The sequence below is a fragment of the Vipera ursinii genome (genome assembly GCF_947247035.1).
Source record: "Vipera ursinii genome assembly, chromosome: 3".
Classification (NCBI taxonomy): domain Eukaryota; kingdom Metazoa; phylum Chordata; class Lepidosauria; order Squamata; family Viperidae; genus Vipera; species Vipera ursinii.
Window position 1 is genome coordinate 147264950 of NC_139516.1, and position 20403 is coordinate 147285352.

The 20403-nt window shown below is 37.7% G+C and overlaps 1 long non-coding RNA gene across 1 annotated transcript in view; it reads right to left on the minus strand.

Annotated features, from left to right (window-relative positions):
• Window positions 1-508: 508 nt before the first annotated feature.
• Window positions 509-20403, minus strand: part of LOC310638801 — a 35475-nt gene continuing 15580 nt past the window's right edge. Inside the window, exons 2-3 of the long non-coding RNA XR_014492190.1 lie at window positions 5220-5279; window positions 509-576 (exon numbers count right to left, since the gene is read on the minus strand). This is a non-coding gene — a long non-coding RNA (uncharacterized lncRNA). The remainder of the gene's footprint in view (window positions 577-5219; window positions 5280-20403) is intronic.

Sequence of the window (20403 nt, forward strand, 5' to 3'; positions counted from 1 at the left end):
AACCTTTGGATCAGCAAGTCTGAAAACACCAGGTGAGTTTCCTTCAATCCTTAGTGAAAGAAATTTTAAATACAAATTTGGACTTTTTTTAAAACAAAAGTTTTTTTTATTGAAAAGTTTTACAATACATTTTTGAATACAAAACCCCTCCTCCTCCCCCTCCCCTCTCCCCAATCCCTCCCTCCCCTCCCCTCCCCCCTCCCCGACTTCCCAGAGCTGAATACAGGGTATAAAAATACAAACAAGCATAATCTAAAATATGCTAATAACAATAAAACATTAAATTCTGTCGCACTTTAACTCTCCATCATCAAAATATTAATAAAATAACTACTAACTAATTATACATCATATAGATCCACTACTGTTCAAATGCTAAATGAAACTTTTTAGTCCCATATTTATTCTGAATATATTCAATCCATCTCCTCCATTCCACAATGTATCTCTGTTGCGATTGGTCTTTCAAATACGCTGAAATCTTTGCCATTTCTGCCAAGTTAGAAACTTTTAAAGTCCACTCTTCTATAGTTGGTAGTTCTTCCTTCTTCCAATATTGCGCTACTAAAAGTCTCGCTGCCATAATTAAATTCAACATCAACTTAGTATCTATAACAGTAGTATCTGTAATAATACCCAATAAAAACAATTGCGGAGAAAACTTTATCCTTTTCTTAAATATCTTTTGCATATTCCACCAAATTTTAATCCAAAAAGCTTTAACCTTTTTACAAGGCCACTATATATGAAAATACGTTGCATCCTCACAACCACACCTCCAACATTTGGGCTGGCAGTTCGGATACATACTTGCTAATTTTTTAGGATCTAAGTGCCACCTATAAAACATTTTGTAAAAATTCTCTCTTAAATTTTGGGCCTGTGTAAAATTTACATTTCTAACCCAGATCTTTTCCCAAGTATCCATTGTTATAACTTCTTGAAAATTCTGAGCCCACTTTATCATACAATCTTTAACAAGTTCCGTTTCTGAATCAATTTCTATCAATGCATTATATAGCCTTTTTATATGTGCTTGACCTTGATCTCTAATTTGTTTTACCAAATTTTCATCAGTCATCAAAAAACCAACTTTCTGGTCCTCTTTCCATTAGCCTGTAATTGCCCATACTGAAACCAAGTTTGTACAATCTTTTCTTCTTTTAAAATATTATATGGCTTTAATTGCCATACATTCCTCTCTAAACTTAAGATTTCCTTATATGTAGTCTCATCATGTTTAAATCCCACATTTATATTTTCTATTGCATGTTTAGGTATTGCCCAAATGGGTATCTTATAATTTAACTTATGTCTATACTTTTTCCAAACTCGCAACAGAGCATACCTTAAAATATGTATCTTAAACACATTATCCACCTTCTTATCATACAATAAATATGCATGCCAACCAAATAACAAATCATGACCCTCAAGATTTAATAATCTCCCTTGTGTTAAATTAAACCAGTCACTTATCATTGACAAAGCAGCAGCCTCATAATATAATTTAAAATTAGGCATTTTAAGACCACCTCTTTCACGCGTATCTTGCATTATCTTAAATTTAACTCGTGGCTTTTTCCCTGCCCAAACAAATTTATTAATTCCTTTTTGCCATTCCTCCAAATTTAAATCCTTTTTAAGTATAGGAATCATTTGAAATAAAAATAAAAATTTTGGCAAAACATTCATTTTCACTGCTGCAATTCTTCCCAATAAAGATAATTGTAATTTTTTCCAACTATCTAATTCTTTTTGTATTTTTCCCCATAACATTTCATAATTATTTTTATATAACTTCACATTTGAGGCTGACAGATATATCCCCAAATATTTAATCTTTTTAACTATTTCAAATCCCGTTAGCTCTTCTAAAACAGCCTTTTCTGATACTGTCATATTTTTAGACAATATTTTAGTTTTTTGTATATTGATCTTAAATCCAGAAACTTTCCCATATAGCATTATTATCTCCATCAATTCTACAACTGAATAATCTGGCTGAGTTACTGTAACAACCAGGTCATCTGCAAATGCCCTCAATCTATAATCCTGGTCTCTTATTTGAATTCCCCTAATTTTTTCCAAGTCACATATTTTAATCAGTAATATTTCTAATGTTAAAACAAATAATAGAGGTGACAACGGGCACCCCTGCCTTGTACCCTTTTCAATATTACATAGTTCAGTCAAACTATTATTAACTATTATACGGGCTGTTTGCTTTTGATATATTGCCCTAATTGGTTGTAAAAATTTGTCCCCAAATTCCATTTTCTCTAATACTTTGATCAAAAATTGCCAATCCAATTGATCAAAGGCTTTTTCAGCATCCAAAAAGATCAACGCTGCGGGGATCTGATTGTTTCTTTCCAAAAATTCCAATAAATCTACAATATGTCTCACATTATTCTTCATTTGTCTACCACTTATAAATCCAGTTTGATCACCATGAATCACTTGTTGTATTACCCTCATTAATCTATTAGCTAAGATTTTTGCAAATATCTTATAATCAGTATTGAAAAGCGATATTGGCCTATAATTTTTTAGCTTGGGTGACATCCTGATCTTCCTTCGGAATCAAGGAAATAAAAGCAGTCTTCCAGGATGGAGGTACCCCTCCTCCCATTTGAATTGTCTTAAACAATTCCCTTAAAGGTTCCACCATTTCTAACCGTAAGTTTTTATAGTACACGGCAGTCAAACCGTCAGTACCCGGCGCTTTACCCACTTTTAATTGTTTGATTGCTAAAAAAATTTCTTCATCAGTTATCAATTGATTCATCCCTTCCTTTTCTTCTAGGGTAAGAACAGGAATATTAGCTTTTGTCAAATAATCATCTATATCTACATCTCTAATCTTATCTCTAGCATACAACTTAGAATAAAAATCAACAAAAGTCTTTTTAATAAGACTCTGCTGGTACACTACTTTGCCCTTATGCTCTATTCTATCTATATTAGAAGCCCTTTGCTTCTTCCTTAACAAGTAAGCTAACCATCTACCTGGTTTATTAGCATTACAAAAAGTGTTATGTCTAACATACCGTAAGTTAGTTGCCACTTGATCTGCCATTAACTTATCAAACTGACCCCTTAATAAAGTAATTACCTCTTTGATCTTCCCATCAGATGGATTCAGAATTAAAGACTTTTCTTTTTCCTTAATTTCATCCTCTAATTCTTTCCTCCTAAATTCCAATTTACGTCTATGTTTATTGTTCAAATATATTAATACACCTCTCATATAAGCTTTACCTGCATCCCAAACCATCTCAATAGAAGTACCTTTATGCATATTAATTTTAAAAAATTCCTTCATCTGTTTTTTACAACCTTGTGTGCTCTCACTTTGTGGTTGATGCTCTCCTTCACCATTCTTCTTTTTAGATTCAAAAAATGGTATAGGGACTGCCTTTAAAATATTAGCATAGAAATCACGTCCCTTTAACACTGTAAGAAGACGATGTCTCGTGCCTGCATACATCACCACCATACCCACTGGAATCTCCCATCTGAACTGAATCTCCCGTCTTCTTAATTCTTCTGCCAGAAAAGCAAACTCCTTCCTTCTCCTTAAAATTCTTGGAGGGATCTCTTAAAATTAAAACTTCTTGCTCTGCAATTGCGAATTTACTATTATAAAAAGCTTGAATAACCTCATTTCTAATTGCTCTCTTTGTAAAATAAACCACCACATCTCTAGGTAATTTCCTTTGTCTTGCAATCCATGAATTAACACAAAATATTTTATCTATATCCACCATAATATCTTCAAGGGCTTCTGAAACTATTTTTTTTCAAATTTTCCTTAGAATCCTCTTTTAAACCTCTGATTCTCACGGTGAACTCCATCTCGCGGTACTGCACCAAGGTTAAATCATCATCAATCTTATCCATCACAGTTTCAGCATCCATCATTTTAGCATCTAATCTGATATTATTTTGGCTAAGTTCTTCCACTCTCTCATCCAAACGTTCAATACAAACGGCCATGCCTTGAAATGCAAGTAAGATGTCTGCCCTCATTTCTGTAAGCTTCTCCTCTATAAGTTCAGCTAATTGTTGGGATTGCTTTTTCAAAGCCTCTTGCAAAACATCCTGCAAATCTTTTACTGTCAAAGCTGGTGCAGGCGCAGGTACAGGGGGGGGCATTAAGGTCTGTAACGAAGATTGCTGCACCGGGGAAGCCCCCATGCTTCTGGGAACTTTAGATGATTTGGCAGCCATTTTCGCCCACTCAATTCTGTTGCGCACTTTCACTTTTAAAAGTCTCCACAAAATCCACTGAGTTAAAGATCATATACTTGCTCTGACATAATTATCCTGTACAGCTCTGCCTGCATCCAAGTAATCCAAAGTTCACTCTCACTGGCAGGGATGGTTGCTGCATCCTGCTCTGCTCCAAAGCCCTGGAGCAGAGGCGTCCCGAGGTCCGGAGCAGACTCAGGCTTTGGGGGGGGGGCTCAATCCTTCAACCACCAGAGTTTCAACTCTGGCAGTCTGGGAGAGCTCTACCCCTGCCTGGGCGCTCACCCCCTCCTCTTCTCCCGAGGAGCAGGCTTCCGAGCGGCCAAAACAGCTGATCGGCACTGTTTTTGGCGGTTCTATGGAACGACGGGGCTGACAGCCTAAATGGCTGCCAGCAACAGAGCCTTGCCACCCGGAAGTCCAAAACAAAAGTTTTTTAAATAAACAGCAAAAGGGTGATTAGAACTTTGATTTTGGAAAGTTACAGGTAAATTTGAAACAAGAGTTTAGAATTAATTATACAGAAACCATCCCATGTGAAAGTCTTTTTGTTCTGAATTCTTTAAAAAATAATAATGTAAAAGTTTAAAAATTGGAGAGTAGAGGGAACTAGATGGAACTAAAGACTGCTATTAAAGAAAAAGAATATTTAAATTTGACTCACAGATACAAAATGAAGCAAAATATTTTAACATTAGACATATTGAAATATATTTTTGAATAATGGATTCAGAAGTTAGTTCTAAGATGTCTGCCTCTATAAACATACAATGTTTAAAAGACATTATGAAAGAACAAATTTTACTGGACAACACTGAGACTCATCTGAAACTAGATTTAAAAATGACAGAGTACATGAATGACAGGGAAAAAGATGTTACACTGAACGCAGAAAGGAACCAGCTGATGTTTTAATAATGGTTTATATAAGGAATATACAAATAACAACATAAAAGACTGACCTGGATAATTTTCCTGTGGTGGATTTACAAAACAGTCTTGTTAAAGCTTTGAAGAACTTTCTGAGAAGAGATAAAGAAAAAATGAAAAGTAATCAAGTCTGAGGATATTTTCTGAAGAGTCTAAAGCTTAAGATTACTAAAAGCAAAAGAAAGGAATATAAAGTCGGCTTATTTGATCAAGGTTTAAACAGGGTTAATGAACTTTTTCTGACATCAGAACTAAAATTAGGAGCCTTTAAGGATTTGTTTATAAATAAGAAATGGGATAAGGGAAGAAGAGATCATTGTATTTTAAGAGAAGGTGATGTTACTAAAATTGTGGTTGTGGTGAAGAGGGAAGTAATTTCTTTATATATGTCTTTTCTTTTCCTTTATTCTTGTTTTTTTCTTTCTTTTCTTTTTATTGTTGTGTTAGTTTTTATTCTCATAACTGTAATTTTAATCAAATTACTATTAAAGAAGCATACATCCAATACTTATTCATTCTTTATCACTACATATTATGAATGATTAGTGCTCAGAAGCCACCTTATCATGAAATGGATCCTATGGTTGTCACATCCAGCATAAGTGATGGCTAAATAACATACAAAAATAATGCAAGGCACAAAAAGTGACACATAATATAAATCTTTTAAATTAAATAAGTTCTCAAGAATGTAAAGGTGAGCCCCTGCCTTTCATTTTGAAGCCCAGGGCAAATGAACCCCCTCCTGCCAGGAGACTGAAACATGTTTTTCAAGGGGTCTCTCTAATTTCTAAAAATGCTTAAATTACAGCGTTAAAGGAGGTAAAAAAACATATTTAAAAATACCCATATACATTTGCATAACAACTTGGAAATGATTGCAACCCTGTCTTTACTTTACCAATGTGAATTAAGGATGAGATCAGATCAGATACTGTTTTATATATGGCTTTACACACAACAGTTCCTCATAATATTGAAATTGCTTTATATTACTTCTAAAAAGAAGAAACCACAGAGATCAAGCATACTCAAAAATTTCCTCAGAAAACTCCTTTCCTCCCCTCTTCTAGGATGTATGAAGTTCATTGGCTTGTTTAGTGGGAAGTGTCATTCCAATATGAAATGCTGATGTACAAAGTCATCACTACCACACACACAAGAAGAAAGAGAACAAGATAGAAAAGGAATAGGAGGATGGGAACAGGAAGGGGAAGAGAAAAAAAATCCCAGAAAAGTAATCCCAGTCATGAGGCAATTAGTAAGGGAAATGCTCTCAGTGGTATCTTTATCTCATATGTTCTAGGTCGGAGATTCTGGCACTTGTCCTTGGTATAAAAGTTTGTGATTGTGCAAGAAAAACCATTTAATAGGGAAAATAGACTTTTTTCATATTCTTAATGAACAGTCTTAACTATTATAAATCTGGGAATTCTGGTCACCTAGTACATCTGAAGAATGCACACTGGGACAGATTAATTTGGAAAAAAAATGGAGCTGCAAATTTGCTGATGTAGGTCTAACTTTGTTTCATTGTCTGGAGATGAAAGTTGTGTCACAAACAAATTTAAAAAATATTCTAACTATGATGTTGTCCCTTAGAATCAGGATGATGTGTCTTCTACTAAGGCTGGTTTTGTAAGTACGTATAGCCTGACTTTCTAGAGTTCTGACTCTATTGAACAAGCAGAAAATTATTTTAAAATATTGATCAAATTAATATTAAGCATAAGAGGCCATGGTTTTAGTACATAGGGGACAAATTTTACTTTTTCCTCCTCACTTAAAACTCAATTAAAATGTATACGGGTTAAAGGGAATTACTTTACCAGTATGTGGCTTGAGAGGAAAAATATTACATTTGCATTTTGATTATATGTTAATCCATTTGGCTAACCTACTTTGTGACATCCAAACATGAGGATTTATGCTTTGGATTTGTAGGCAAACTGAATCAATAGCGTGTATTTTGAGCTGAGTTGATTAAACCCCTTTTAATACAGTTTGGACAAGAAAAGAAACAGAACGATCATCTGAATCTGTCTTTCTATCTGCCTAATGCATTTTGAATATGTATTGTTCTTATGTAAACAGCAATACTTGCGACCAGTTAGTTCTTCCAGAAGAGGGCCAGTGAAGTCAAGTAGGCCATTTTGATGTAAATGGTTTTTGCAATATGAGAAACAGGTATCAGCTATTCAGTGAGCATTGAAATACAAGGCTAAATATATTTATTTATTTATTTATTTATTTTATTTATTTTAATTCCATTTATATCCCGCCCTTCTCCGAAGACTCAGGGCGGCTTACAAACTTAGCAGTAGCCTTCATTCTATGTATATGCCTGCTTATTAGGGCTTTCACCCCCCCCAAGCGGCATTATTACAAAGTCAGCTTAATTGCCCCCAACAATCTGGGTCCTCATTTTACCTACCTCGGAAGGATGGAAAGCTGAGTCAACCTTGAGCCTGGTGGGACTCGAACCTGCACTAATTGCAGGCAGCTGGTGTTACTTAAGGAGGCATTAGCCCACTGCTCCACCAAGGCTCCTTCTATATTGTCTTCTAGCAGCCTGACACAGTATAAAACAAATATTAAGAATAACCAATTTAGTCACAATTATCTTAAAGAAGGTAATGGCAAAACAACTCCATATTGATTGGGGCCTTGATTGTGTGGTCATGGCTCCAACTTGACTTTTTAACTCCATCCCCCATGGAGCCCAAAGCCAGATCACATCTTAGATCTAACTTTATTAATGCTATTACTTTTGTCTTAAGAAAGTAGACAATTGAACAAATAAATAAAACAAATGTGCAATGTGAACTGAGAATACTGTACAAATGTTGGCGAGATAAGCCCCGTGAGGGAAAAGGCCTAACTTCAGGGAGGAAGTTCAGTTACATAGGTGACAAGCAAAAATTTAGTTGATTCAAAGAGAAAAAGCAGCTAACAGGAGACAGAAGCAGGAAAATAAAAATTCAAAATGCCAATGTTACTTTTCTTAGAGCAACAACAAAAACCTACGGTCTTTATTTTCGGGAGAAAGCAGACAAAGCAGATCACCTTTTTAAGGCCAGTTGGGAATCTGATAACTTTCTGAAGCCGCCCATTTTGATGGGGTTGTGAAAAAAATCTGGGAGTACATATAGTGTGTGTGTGTCTGTCTGTGTGTGTGTGTGTGTGTGTGTGTGTGTGTGTGTGAGAGAGAGAGAGAGAGAGAGAGAGAGAGAGAGAGAGAGAGAGAGAGAGAGAGAGAGAGAGAGAGAGAGAGAGAGAGAGAGAGAAACCGAAAGTATATCCAGGCAGCAAAAGTGGATAAGAGAAAAGAATGCAAGTTTTAAGGTGCACTTAAAACTAGATTGGTACAATGTTTAGGAGAATCTTTCTCTTCTCTTCTCTTCTCTTCTCTTCTCTTCTCTTCTCTTCTCTTCTCTTCTCTTCTCTTCTCTTCTCTTCTCTTCTCTTCTCTTCTCTTCTCCAAACTTCTAGATTTGGCTATCTTACAATAAATCAATAGGCAGCACTTTTATGCTGATCACCAAGTTAACCTGAGAGGTATTCAAATTTTCTGATTGCCTCATTCATTGGCTTAAGCTAACCTTATTTCTTTCCCTGGGCTAGAGGTGAGCCTTTGAGGCTTACTTGGATGACCAGATTGCCTCTCTCAGGGCTAAAATAAGCACACTGGAAAGTTTTTTTCTCTAACAACCTCCAAGCAGAGGGCTTTTGTTTCCATCCCCTTGTAAACAAGTTGAAGTGTCTATAAGTAGTCCTCGACTTACGACCACAATTGAGCCCAACATTTCTGTTGCTAAACATGATAGTTGTCAAGTAAATTTTGCCCCATTTTACGACCTTTCTAGCCCCAGTTGTTAAGTGAATCACTGCAGTTGTTAAGTTAGTAACACAGTTTTTGAGTGAATCTGGCTGAGTGGTGGGCGGAGCGGGGGCGGGACAATTTTTGGGTACTCAGTCTCTAAGGTTTGCCATCACTGGTCTAGGCCTAAGCCCTTACCAACTAGGGCAATTTCAATACCTTGATGCAACTGCATTGATGGAAATGAGAGAGACCACTGAGCTTGCTTCTCTGTTTCAATGTGCCAGCAGCTGTTTCTTTCTTTCCTGTACTAACAACAAATTGTGACTCCCTTGCATATTTTGGAAATTTGGAAATTACTTATTTTCCATGAGGTTAACTGAGCATATTTTTCAGGGTGGTGGAACTGTGTAATTTTGAACTTAAAAAGGAAAAGTGCAAAATCCTCAGCATTTTCAGCTGGGACCCAGGAGGCAAGTGAAGCTGAAGGATATAGCAGAGGATGGAAGGGAAGAGAGAGGGGAAAGAACATGATGGAATATTCTCACAGGAAACAGACAGAAGGTCATTTTTCATAGAATGTCACCATAGGTATTTTGAAATCTAGCTTATTGTTTCCTTGCTATTCTGCAGAGCAGGGGTAGGCAACAATGGCCCTTAATGACTTGTGGGCCTCAACTCCCAGACTGCTATGCTGGCTCAGGAATTCTGGGAGTTGAAGTCCACAGGTCATAAAGGGGCTGTAGTTGTGTATTCCTGCCCCAGATGGAGGGGAGAAACTTCCTTCAACCATCTGAACAGTAAAAGTGAGGTTGTGGTCAAGTGAAAGCATGATAAACCAAATCAGCTGTTTGCAGTAGTGGCGAATATCTGTAGCTCGGGTGTAAGATGAAGATGAAGATTCGTTCTCCAAGCTTGTGGGTTGGTTTCCGAACATTTCAGCTGATTGGCTGTACTGCTGATCAGGATCTGTTTGCCTGGTTTGAGCCTAGTGTTGCTGCCATGAGGCTTCTAGCTATATCAAATTATTTTGTTTGCCATGTGTCATTTTTGCCATTGCCTAATCTTTTGTAAAACCCTCTAATCGGTACAAAATGCAGCTCTACCACACTGACCCAGTTTCCATCTGGTGCTAGAGTTGTAACGGGTGAAATGCAGTCACTGCCACCCCACACAGATGGCGTTCTATTAATACGCAGGGGGGAAAAATCCCCCAAAGACATCCTATTTTAAAACTAAAATGTTGCATCTTGCTACTAGATCAGAAGGTTATTGCCATTTGACCTTTTGGAAGATAGAAGCTGTTAATTAGGAGTTCTAGCTGCCAGTTATATCTCAAGGCACATATTGGGCCATTCGTGGTTTCTAGATTCTTTTGGTTACATATATTGGCCAAGAAAGTTTAAATAGTCTTATAATATTAGAATTGAAGCTTTGCTTTTTGACATATGTCTCAATTTAGCAAAGGACAGAATAATAGTTTGGGTTTTGGCTGCGATTTGTTCTCTGGGTTGTGACATGCCTCAATGGGGGGAAGGAAATGTGTGACACGAAAGGCATGCCACATGTCTCAAAATGCTGTAGCTTAATCTCACATTTTTATAAATGCCATTTCCATTCTGTTTTATGTGTGGTTCACACATTGTGTTCAGAATTAGTTAACAAGAAAGTATGTTCTATCTTCATCTTGCATGCCTCTCTTTGCTGATTTCCTTTGTTAATTTGTGTGAAATCAATCCATTGCAGATCCCATACTCTCATAGTAATTTTTGCTAATGCTGAAATTCAGTATGACATTTGGGCTTTTCCTCATGGTCAAGTTAGCGTGCTATTTACCAGTCCTTTAAGTTGGCAGAAATGTATGCCACTACATCATTTGAAGTCTAATGGCAAAGCCTTAAGAGTCAGATCAGTGATTTAGACTATCCTTAGAAATTTAATATAGGATGAAAAAACAACAACTGGACTTTCTTTGTTTTTCTCTGAAGATGTTTTGCTTCTCATCCAGTGTGCTGTCCCACTTATTCACACACAAACATAACTGTGGCTTAGTAAGTTTATTAATATTCTCCAGCAATTCCCTTCACCAAAGACTCAGAACTGTCCCAATTAAGTCCAGCCACAAGCAGACCAATGCTAGTCCACAGAGCAATGACCAAAGAGTCCACAAGGTACTTGAAAGTTTCTCAATCAAAATAAATCCACCAGGCAAACTTAAATCCACAACACAAGAGAGTTCACAAGGCAAGAAGACTCCAGATTTTCCAAGGCACGATCCAAGTCAAGGCATGGTGTCAATCCAAAGTGAGGCAGGAATCACACAACCAGAAAAGACACAGCTAGGAAACAAACACATTGTTCCCAGCATCACCTCCATCACTCTGCTATGCTAAATAGCCAGCTTCCAGTGCAGCCCCTCAAGAAGGCCGAGGCTTTCTCCTTGTGAGTAATCTGGCTGACCTTTTCTGCTCCTGCCTTTTCTCTGCCCTACATATTCTTGGATCAGGTGTAGAAGGCAGATCCTCTTCCTCATCACTGACCAGCTACAACTGCATGCTTTCCTCACCTGAAGCCTCAGGACTGTTCTGCTGCAGCTGTGCTTCAGCCAAATCCCTCACAGACAGCTGCTTGGAGCCATCAATCAACTCAGCTCCTAATATTCCAGGAACTGGTTCATCCTCCCCTGAGCTGGCATCTAAAGAGGTATCTGGGGAAACGTCTGAGGGAGTCATCACATCCAAGAAGCTTCAAAGGCCACTCTTTTGAAGACATTAAAGTCCACATTCTGGACAGAGAGGACTATAGATTTGAAAGAGGGATCAAAGAGGCCATCTACATTAAAATTGAACAAATGTCTTTCAACAGAGGGAGGTGGGATACAACACCACCTACCTCCGGTGTACAACCCAGTCCTTTCAGCAGTTCCAAGAAAGCTCCATACTCATTTACACAATTCAGGTGACCTTGAGGGCGCAGATAAACCTCCAAATGGCCTCAATGGCCATCTCAGAGAGAGTTCTAACAACCAGATGACTGCAAAGAATATAGATCCTTCCATTCTCCACCATTCAGTCAGTGCTCCTTCTCCACATCTGTGACCTGCCATTCTTCCAAGGTCCTGGAATTCCTGAAGAAATCTGCCAGTAAGGACTCTCCCGTGGTGGGAAAAGGGTCTGTAAGGGCAACAAGAAGAGCTCTATTTATAGGAAGAGGTGAAAATGTTGTTCTCCCATGGAAGAAACAGTTTGTCTTCCTCGCCTCCTCTAGGCGGCAGGGGATGACATGACTGTGCTTAAAGAAGATGGGGAGAAGGGAGCCATCAGACTTCAGGAGCACCGTGCCCCCCCATGTCTTCCACCATGCCCCCCCATGTCTTGCAACTGTTCTCCAAGCCAGCATGGAGGTGGGCAGAGTGCTCCCTTTGACTTTTTCTTGCTTCAGACTAAGAAACTATTTGGCAGAAGAGCATCTGCTGCTCCCTCAGGAGCCAAGCCCGGAGGGGAGCCCCAGCTAAAACCAGATTGAAAGAATAAAAACTATCCAGTATAAAAACATATTTCCATACGTGCTAAAAGCTGAGTATGCTAGAAATAAAGAACCAGAGACTACATTGGAGTGTTTTGAAAACACAGAACAGGCCCTACACATTCAAGGCAAGAAAGAAGAAGCAAGAAATTCATTTTAAAGATAGATAATAAAGATAATTTACCTCTGGTAAATTGTGATCATACAGAAAGTAGGTTGCTTAGCTGTAACTATTGTTCTTCAGTTGGTAACTTAGAGCCGAGATCTGACCTTCTATTATATCACTATAATCTGCTATTGATTGATTTATATATTCATACTTAGGAACCAAGTAGGAAGGTGGGAACTATGTCTCTTTAGCAACTTCTGGAGCCTTTAAGCACTACTACAAATCTTAAACTTCCTTTCTGCATCAAAGGACCCATATATGCATTTGTACAAATGACCACACAAAGACCACCATTACGGTCAAATTATACTGGTGGTCTAGAAATGATGTAATAATTTTCCATTCCTGTGAATATTCTAGAGATATGAAGAACTACAAGAAATTATCAATTTGAGTATTCAGGTACACAGTGCATTAAAATTGTTGTTGATACATTTTTAACAATATTAACAGCTTTTGTACATGATTGATTATCTCTTCTAAAGCATATTGTGGAGCTGAAGATAGTAGCCATAAATCAAGTCATGATTAAATAAAATCTAGAGGTTTATTTACTTTCATCATCCATCATTGGCAACAACTGTATTATTGGTGAAGCTTATGCAGTTGACAAAGTGTGGTTTTTCTGACTGAACAGCTGCATCAAAGCTGTAGTGATGTAATGCATAGCAATTCTTCAACTTGAATAGGAATAAATATTCATAGAGGCCATTAATTGTATTAATGAACAGCCAGTCATGTAAATTGGCATGCAGATTACCTACAATACATTCCATAAAATGTACAAATATACTTCTGGTAAAACAGTCTCTTCTAGCACAAGCTGCCCAAACATCTGTGGCATTGCTAAAGAAAATATGGGAATAAAGGGTGGGAAAACCTGGAAATGAATATTTCAGCAAATTGTGGGAAGAAATGGGATGCAAATCATTCTCAGCCTTCTGTACTGTGTTTCATAAATTAACACAATATAAATCTCTATAAGTTTGCATCAAGTAGCTTTAAATTAAATATATCTTCAAGACATAGTCTTTTGTAGTAAAAGTAAACAAATGGAACTTATGTTTCCCATTATTTGAACTATTAGAGAACAAAAAAAAAACATTTGTGAGATAATAAATGCATCCAGTAGCTTTTAAGAAATTAGATTATTGTGAGATATAAATGCTGCTCTGAGTCTTTAGAACACAATAAGCAACCTGTGGCCCCTGGATCTCATTTGGCCCCCAGACTCCTTCCTTATAGCTCCCAGTATCACTTCTGACTACAATTACCACCATTAAAAATGACAGCTTATTTTCTGATAAGTTAGAAAGTTAGAAACAAACACACATAATTGTATGTGGTAGACCCCGTTTCTATAAATCTGATGCTTATTACATATTCTGCTGCTGCTATGATCAGTGCCCCAGAACTGTCTTTTAGTCCAGAGGTCCCCAACCCCAGTTCATGGACTGGTACTGAGCCACGGCATGCCAGCAACCAGTCCACACAAACAAGCAAAGAAGTCCCATCCGTGGGATGCAGGCAGTACACAAAACCACAAACTCCAGTCCACAGAAAAACCTCTCTCTATGGAACCAGGGTTCCTTTTGGGCACCTCTGTTTTAGTCCAGTCTTTTCCAGTCATTGACAGGATTTCCCAGTCTCTGCCACCTCAGCTATCTGTTGATGTAGATCCCATGCAGGGTCTTGCGATGGCACTTCCTTTGCTTGATCTTCATCCCATGTCATGCATTCTCTCAGCAGCTTATCTTTGAGTACCATTTTATGGATGAACCTCTGGGTGCTTTGGATTTCTTCCAGGACAGTGGCTTTGACACTCATTAGATCCCCCTGTCCTCTTTCTGGATGGTGTACAGTCCTGACTGGTGGACTTTTATTTTATTATTATTATTTATTTTATTATTTTACTGCATTATTTCCTTATTTTTTCCCCAAAATTGTATTAATATATGTTACAATTTGAAACCAAAACAAAGCTATGACTGGATAGGGCCTGTGCAAAAAACCTGATGTCCCATCTTTTTTAAACAGGAGCCCAACAGACAGAACATAATATTTCTGATCAATTGACTTCATTCTTAACCATAAGAAGTAAGTTATTCATTTCTTAAAGCCTTGGTCCGGTGATTTTTGAAGTCTGAATAATTCTTGGTTCCATAGTTCAGGTATGCAAATAATGCCAATCGTCATTTGATATTTTAATTTATATATTTTTCCATATACAATTGAATTGTTCATTGAATATAAAGGGCTGCATCTCTAAAAGATCTTAAGGTGCCACAGATCAGTCAGTCACTCAAATCTTTATTATGGTCAAAGCCCAGCATAAGGAGAGAGGAATACAGTCAATTAAAAAGCTTTAAAATACCACAAGGTTTAAAAATAATAAAAAGTTAAAAAATAAGCAAAGCTATATGTACAAAAAATGTCTAAAAGTAATCTTAAAGAAGGGGTATGAGCATTAGATGGGTGTAGGAAAGCATGAAGGTTAATATACAGATTAAATGTATCACAACACAACCCAAAACTTTCTAAAATGACCAAATTAGATACTCATTAAGACTAGTTTATGGCGCACCTGATAAAAAATTTAAATTTTAAAAATTTAAAATTTAAGACTTGCTGTGCAGATCCCGACAACATTATATGTTGTAGCAAGGTTAATATCTGAGAGCAGCAGGGAGATGTAAAATTGTCCTGTACGACCTGGATATTTATGCATTAGTTGTAAGATGAAGCTAGTATGAATGTCTCTATAACAACAGGCATTGGAGCAGTTCATGCTTTATTGTTTCTCTGTCTCCAGGTAAGGACTCTTTCTGTATTTTCAAGGACAGCAATTTACTACAGAGCCTATTAAAGTATATGGGCATTACTGTTTTATTAGTACATGTTTCAGATATATACTCTGTCTTTTATAAGAGGCAACCCTGCTTATTGGTTAGTCTAACCTGGACCTTGGCAGTGAGCTTGTTACTGGTGCCAAGATTAAAGTTGCCCCATTGTGACTTGCGACATTGCCTAGCTGTGGCTTTGTGATGTCATTCAGTGCCAATGCTTTGTTTCTTGGGAGACTCAGTGCAACAGATCAACCTGCCCCTCCAGATGGTGGTGTGGTGCGTTGCTTTTCATGGGCTTTGTGGATTGAGAGGCTGGCTGGGACTCTGCAAAGGACTCAGAAGACTGTTTGAAGGTTAGGATGGGCTGGATTGGGAGGGCCAATGATAGTTTAGGGCAGATTCCTTGGAGGTGTCATGGTTCCTTTCCAAACGCCATTGCATTTCTGGGTCCCAAGCTGAGGCCAAAATGGTGGGAGTGTCCCATGTTTAGGGTGAGTTGTTTTCCTTGGATGAGAACCAGGAGAGGGATTGGGGTTGAATAAAATAGGACGACCCCTGGCCAGCCTACTGACAGTGTTTGATGGAGGAGGCCATTGTAGGCAGGTTATGCGAGGAGGGGGCTGTTGAGTCCTTGGTGGCACTGAGAGCTTGAACAAAAGTTCCTGGAGGCTCAGCTATCTCTTCTTTTAGGATGAATGAGTATAAAGGAGTGATGTGGGATCATAATTATAATTGGTTATACTTTTCCCAACTTGTTACAAATTTATATTTTTTTAAAAAAAAGTCTCTTCAAATTTTATTAATTACTGTCAGTACCCCTGTGTAGATGAAATACTTCTCAAAATCAATTTTAAAATGTTAATAGCCATCTTGTACTCCAGTAAACTGAATAAATAGCAAGTTTACTCAGAGAAAAGAACATTTAAGTAAAGGATATGAATCAAAATTTTAAAAAATGTAATAATGTGATACAAAGGAAAATATCTACTGTAAATATCTACTAACAATAAAAAAGAAGATGAAGAAAGAAAATAACTATTTTAAAACTCCATTTTAATCTAAGGTACTGCCCCCCCCTCACCCATTGTTTCCCCTCTAATTCTGGGAATAAAACACTTCTAGAATATAGTCATATACTAGCAACAACTGTTCAAGGAAAGTGAAAAAGGAAGAAAGCATTTTATTTATTAGATTAGCAAAAAGCCTCTAAAAATTCCATAGCAGCAGATGGACCTGTACATCTTTTGAACTCTTCTCCAAAGGAAAGGCAGAAAATTGCTGGATACAGAAAAGTATTTAACATTTTTGTTCCTTGCTGTTGTGCAGGCAAAAACCAAAGTCTCTTCTTAAACTTAAAAATTGTGAAGGAAAGTCTGGATAAATTTCATTTTCAAATTTGTCTTAAAAGTTATAGAAGGTGCTAGACATCAGAAATGTGACGATTATAGGGGCAGATTTTAGTGAAGGATTGTCTCTTACTCTTAATCTATAAGCAACTGGCAATGAGATATTTTTTAATACAGTCTTCCATTTAATTAACAAAGGGTTCTGTTAGTCCACATCCAAAGGCAGAATCAAACTTATGTTTAAGTTGCTTCCGATGAACTGCTCTTGAACTTTTAGTCATTCAGCTTGCAGATTTGTAATACGTTTGTCATGACTTTTCTTCAAAAGTCTGCGTTCTGATTTCGTAAGAAATAATACTTCTCTTTAATGCTTCCGAATCTTCATCAAACTTAATAGCTGAGCCTTTCATAATTATAGGTTCTTTATGGATCCCAATTTCCTGAGCTGTAAATCTGATTCCACTTATTTAGGGATTGCCTGAAGTTTTACCATGAATTTAACACTTGTAATTTTCTTTTTCTCACTGAGATAGCTAGATATCTAGGGTTAATATTGCTCTATCTATGCCAGAAGAGTCCTGGAGAGGCAAGGATTGTTCCTCTTTTTGTAGGACATCAAGAGTATGTAAGCTTATCTAATTTTCCTCCCTTTTCATTATTTGGAGTTCTTTATTAATGATGACTGAAGGGGAGCTGTCTTCTTCATTTTATGGGTCACATCACTGAAATAATGTCCCATTTAAGATGTTAAAGCAAACTTGTAGAGTTTGGGTATAAACCACTCATGTTTGATCATAGGCAATTTCATCCACTAGGTTGGACAAGATAAATAAGGGGAACTGGAACTTGTGTGAACTGAAGAGATTGATTGCTTCTTTGATTGATTGCTTCTTTGCTTCCAGAAACCTCTAAGCAGGGGTGTCAAACTGCCAGCCTGCGGGCCGGATGTATCATGCCAAAACCATGCCCACCCCATTGCTGGCAATGGGAAAAAAGTCATGAAACATCACGACACATCATGTGACATCACGGGTTTGACACCCATGCTCTGCAGTATCAGTTATTGACTTCAACATGGCAGATATATCAGGATGATTGAAGCCCTGCTCATTTTACCATGTGTGAGATGTGTACAACACATGTTAAAAACCAACAAGGCTTCAGATCATGCCTGCCATTTTGAAATCATCTTCTCAATTGTTGAATACAAGGAAGCAATTTATTTTAACTGCCCATTAAGAGTAAACTCTATGGGACTCTTTCTGTACCAGTATACTTCTATTTCACCAATGTTTTGTGTTTCTTAAATACAGTTAAGAAATGGTCCAGAGATTCAGCTTTTTTATTTTTGTTTTAAGGTTGTAAAGCTCCCCTACCCATTCATGACAGTCAAGCATTTTCATCATTAAAACTGAATATAATTTATGTTCTCTTTTAAACAATATGTAGCAATAACTTATTATCAACCTAGTACACATACCAATCTGAACTACATCTGTTTCTTTAAAATCTATCTCTCCAGTGGATGCCAATTTGCCATCCCCCGGGATTCTTGGAAGCTGTGCTTGTACATTTAAAATTTAGGCTTAAAAAGAAAACACCTTACATGACATAATTACAGTGATTGAGAACACTTTCTTTCAAAGAGACATTAATTTTTTTCCCTGAGACTCTATTCTCAGTGGGTTTTGTTATATTTATGAAGCTTTAAAAAGAAACAGATTTTCCTGCTGATTCAGTCAGAAGCAAAAGTACAACTTTTACACGTATTCCAAACCTGCTTTCCCCCCTAAAAACGTTATAAATATGTTTAAGGAGGAAGTGTGTTTAGAGTAAGAAGAGTTTTTTAGGTTCTTTAGATAACAAGGTTTAAAGTATTATGATGGGCTCCTCAGATTAACCAAAGAAGCAAAGTAGCTATAAAGAACAAGATTTGCCTTGGACAAAGAGGAGAGTACAAATGTGCCCCAAAGCATTGCCCTAAGTTGTTGTCTTCATGTGGTTCTCAGGGTTAGTAAGACAGGCTTAGGTCATCCTTATTTGTTGCAATGATAATGTTGTGTTTTTACTCTTTGGCAACAGCCTTATTGTCAACCACATGAGGTATATTATGCTTCACCACTTATATTGAAAATGAAGTCAGGTCACCAGTAGAGGGTAGGACTGTAAATACAATTTCTGCCTGCATGCAGAATCGCTGCATGCTCCCTTCCTGTCCCCATTCTGCTTTGTCTACAACATTCTGTTATCTGCCTAAAGAGTTGGAACTGGAAGTGTGAAAAGTCACGAAGCCCCTAGTACTTTCTGGGGCTTAAAACATTATACTAGTACAACAGAGAAACTGAAAAATGGGACCAATCAACTTCCCCCCCCCCCGCTGTCTTCTGAACAGAACATAAAAGACTCTAGAAAAAGGCATTTGGTGATGTCATAAAGGTGTCATGACACCGGAAGCCGTGTTGAAGCCAAAAACTGAGTTCCCCTCCTCTGAGCACATAGTATCAAAGCACAATTCCCTCCTTCAATTAACAGCCATAAATCACATTCTCCAATTAGTTTGAAATGCAGGCTTCCCCTCCAGTTCTCCAGCCCACCAATTCTTATCATCTCTTATTTCAATAACCTTGGTTCTCACACTAAGTTCAGTATTGTTATGTCTAGCTAAACTCTCATGCACATTCCTCCCCCCAGCATCCTCTAACTCCAACTCTAAAACATAAGAAGAAAATGGTTGCATCTCCGTCTATTGTCAAAGCAAAAACATCCGATGTTAGCGGCATTGACAAAAGGAAGGAAAGGAAAGGGAGAAAAGTGGCCATTATGCATTGCTTGTGATTCATCTCTCTTGTGACTCTGATGTTTTTTTTAAAAAATCCATTTAACTTGAGCTTCAACGAAATAGGATACTGGAGGAGGAGCATAGGAAGATAGCCTAGACCTGTCAAACTGACGTCAGCAGAAAGATGTATCTCATTGGTGACAGTTTTCTCCTTCTGCTAGTGATGTTCTGGAGAAGAGGGCAGCTTATCATCAGCCACACATAATCACAACTGCACCATGTGGCAGGGAGACAACACAGATGAAGCAAAAGCAGGATAAGGCAGCAGCACAAATCATCCCTTTTTTGCCAACTCAAGGGTGGATGGGGATCACTTTGACTCAGCAGTAGGAAGAAACTCAGAGAAACTCTATTGTCGCTGCAGATTAAACTTCAAAGCTGTGCCAGTCTGCTGGGAACGGTGGGCTTTGTGATTAGCAGAGCAGGGCTGAAAATGCAAACTCATTTCATGGCATTTCCATTTCCCCCTCCAAATAATTTTCTTCAACAGGAAGGGGTTGAGAGAGATGGAGGGGGAGATGAAAGAAGCAATGGGGGAGGTTATAAGTGGAGCAAAATAGCATCTACTTACCACACTACTATAAAATTCTGCAAAGTGGAGCTATTGTTAAAGAAAAGCCTTGCCTAAAAGCAGCCCAGCCACAGCTTCAGGGACAGAGTTGCCCATCACC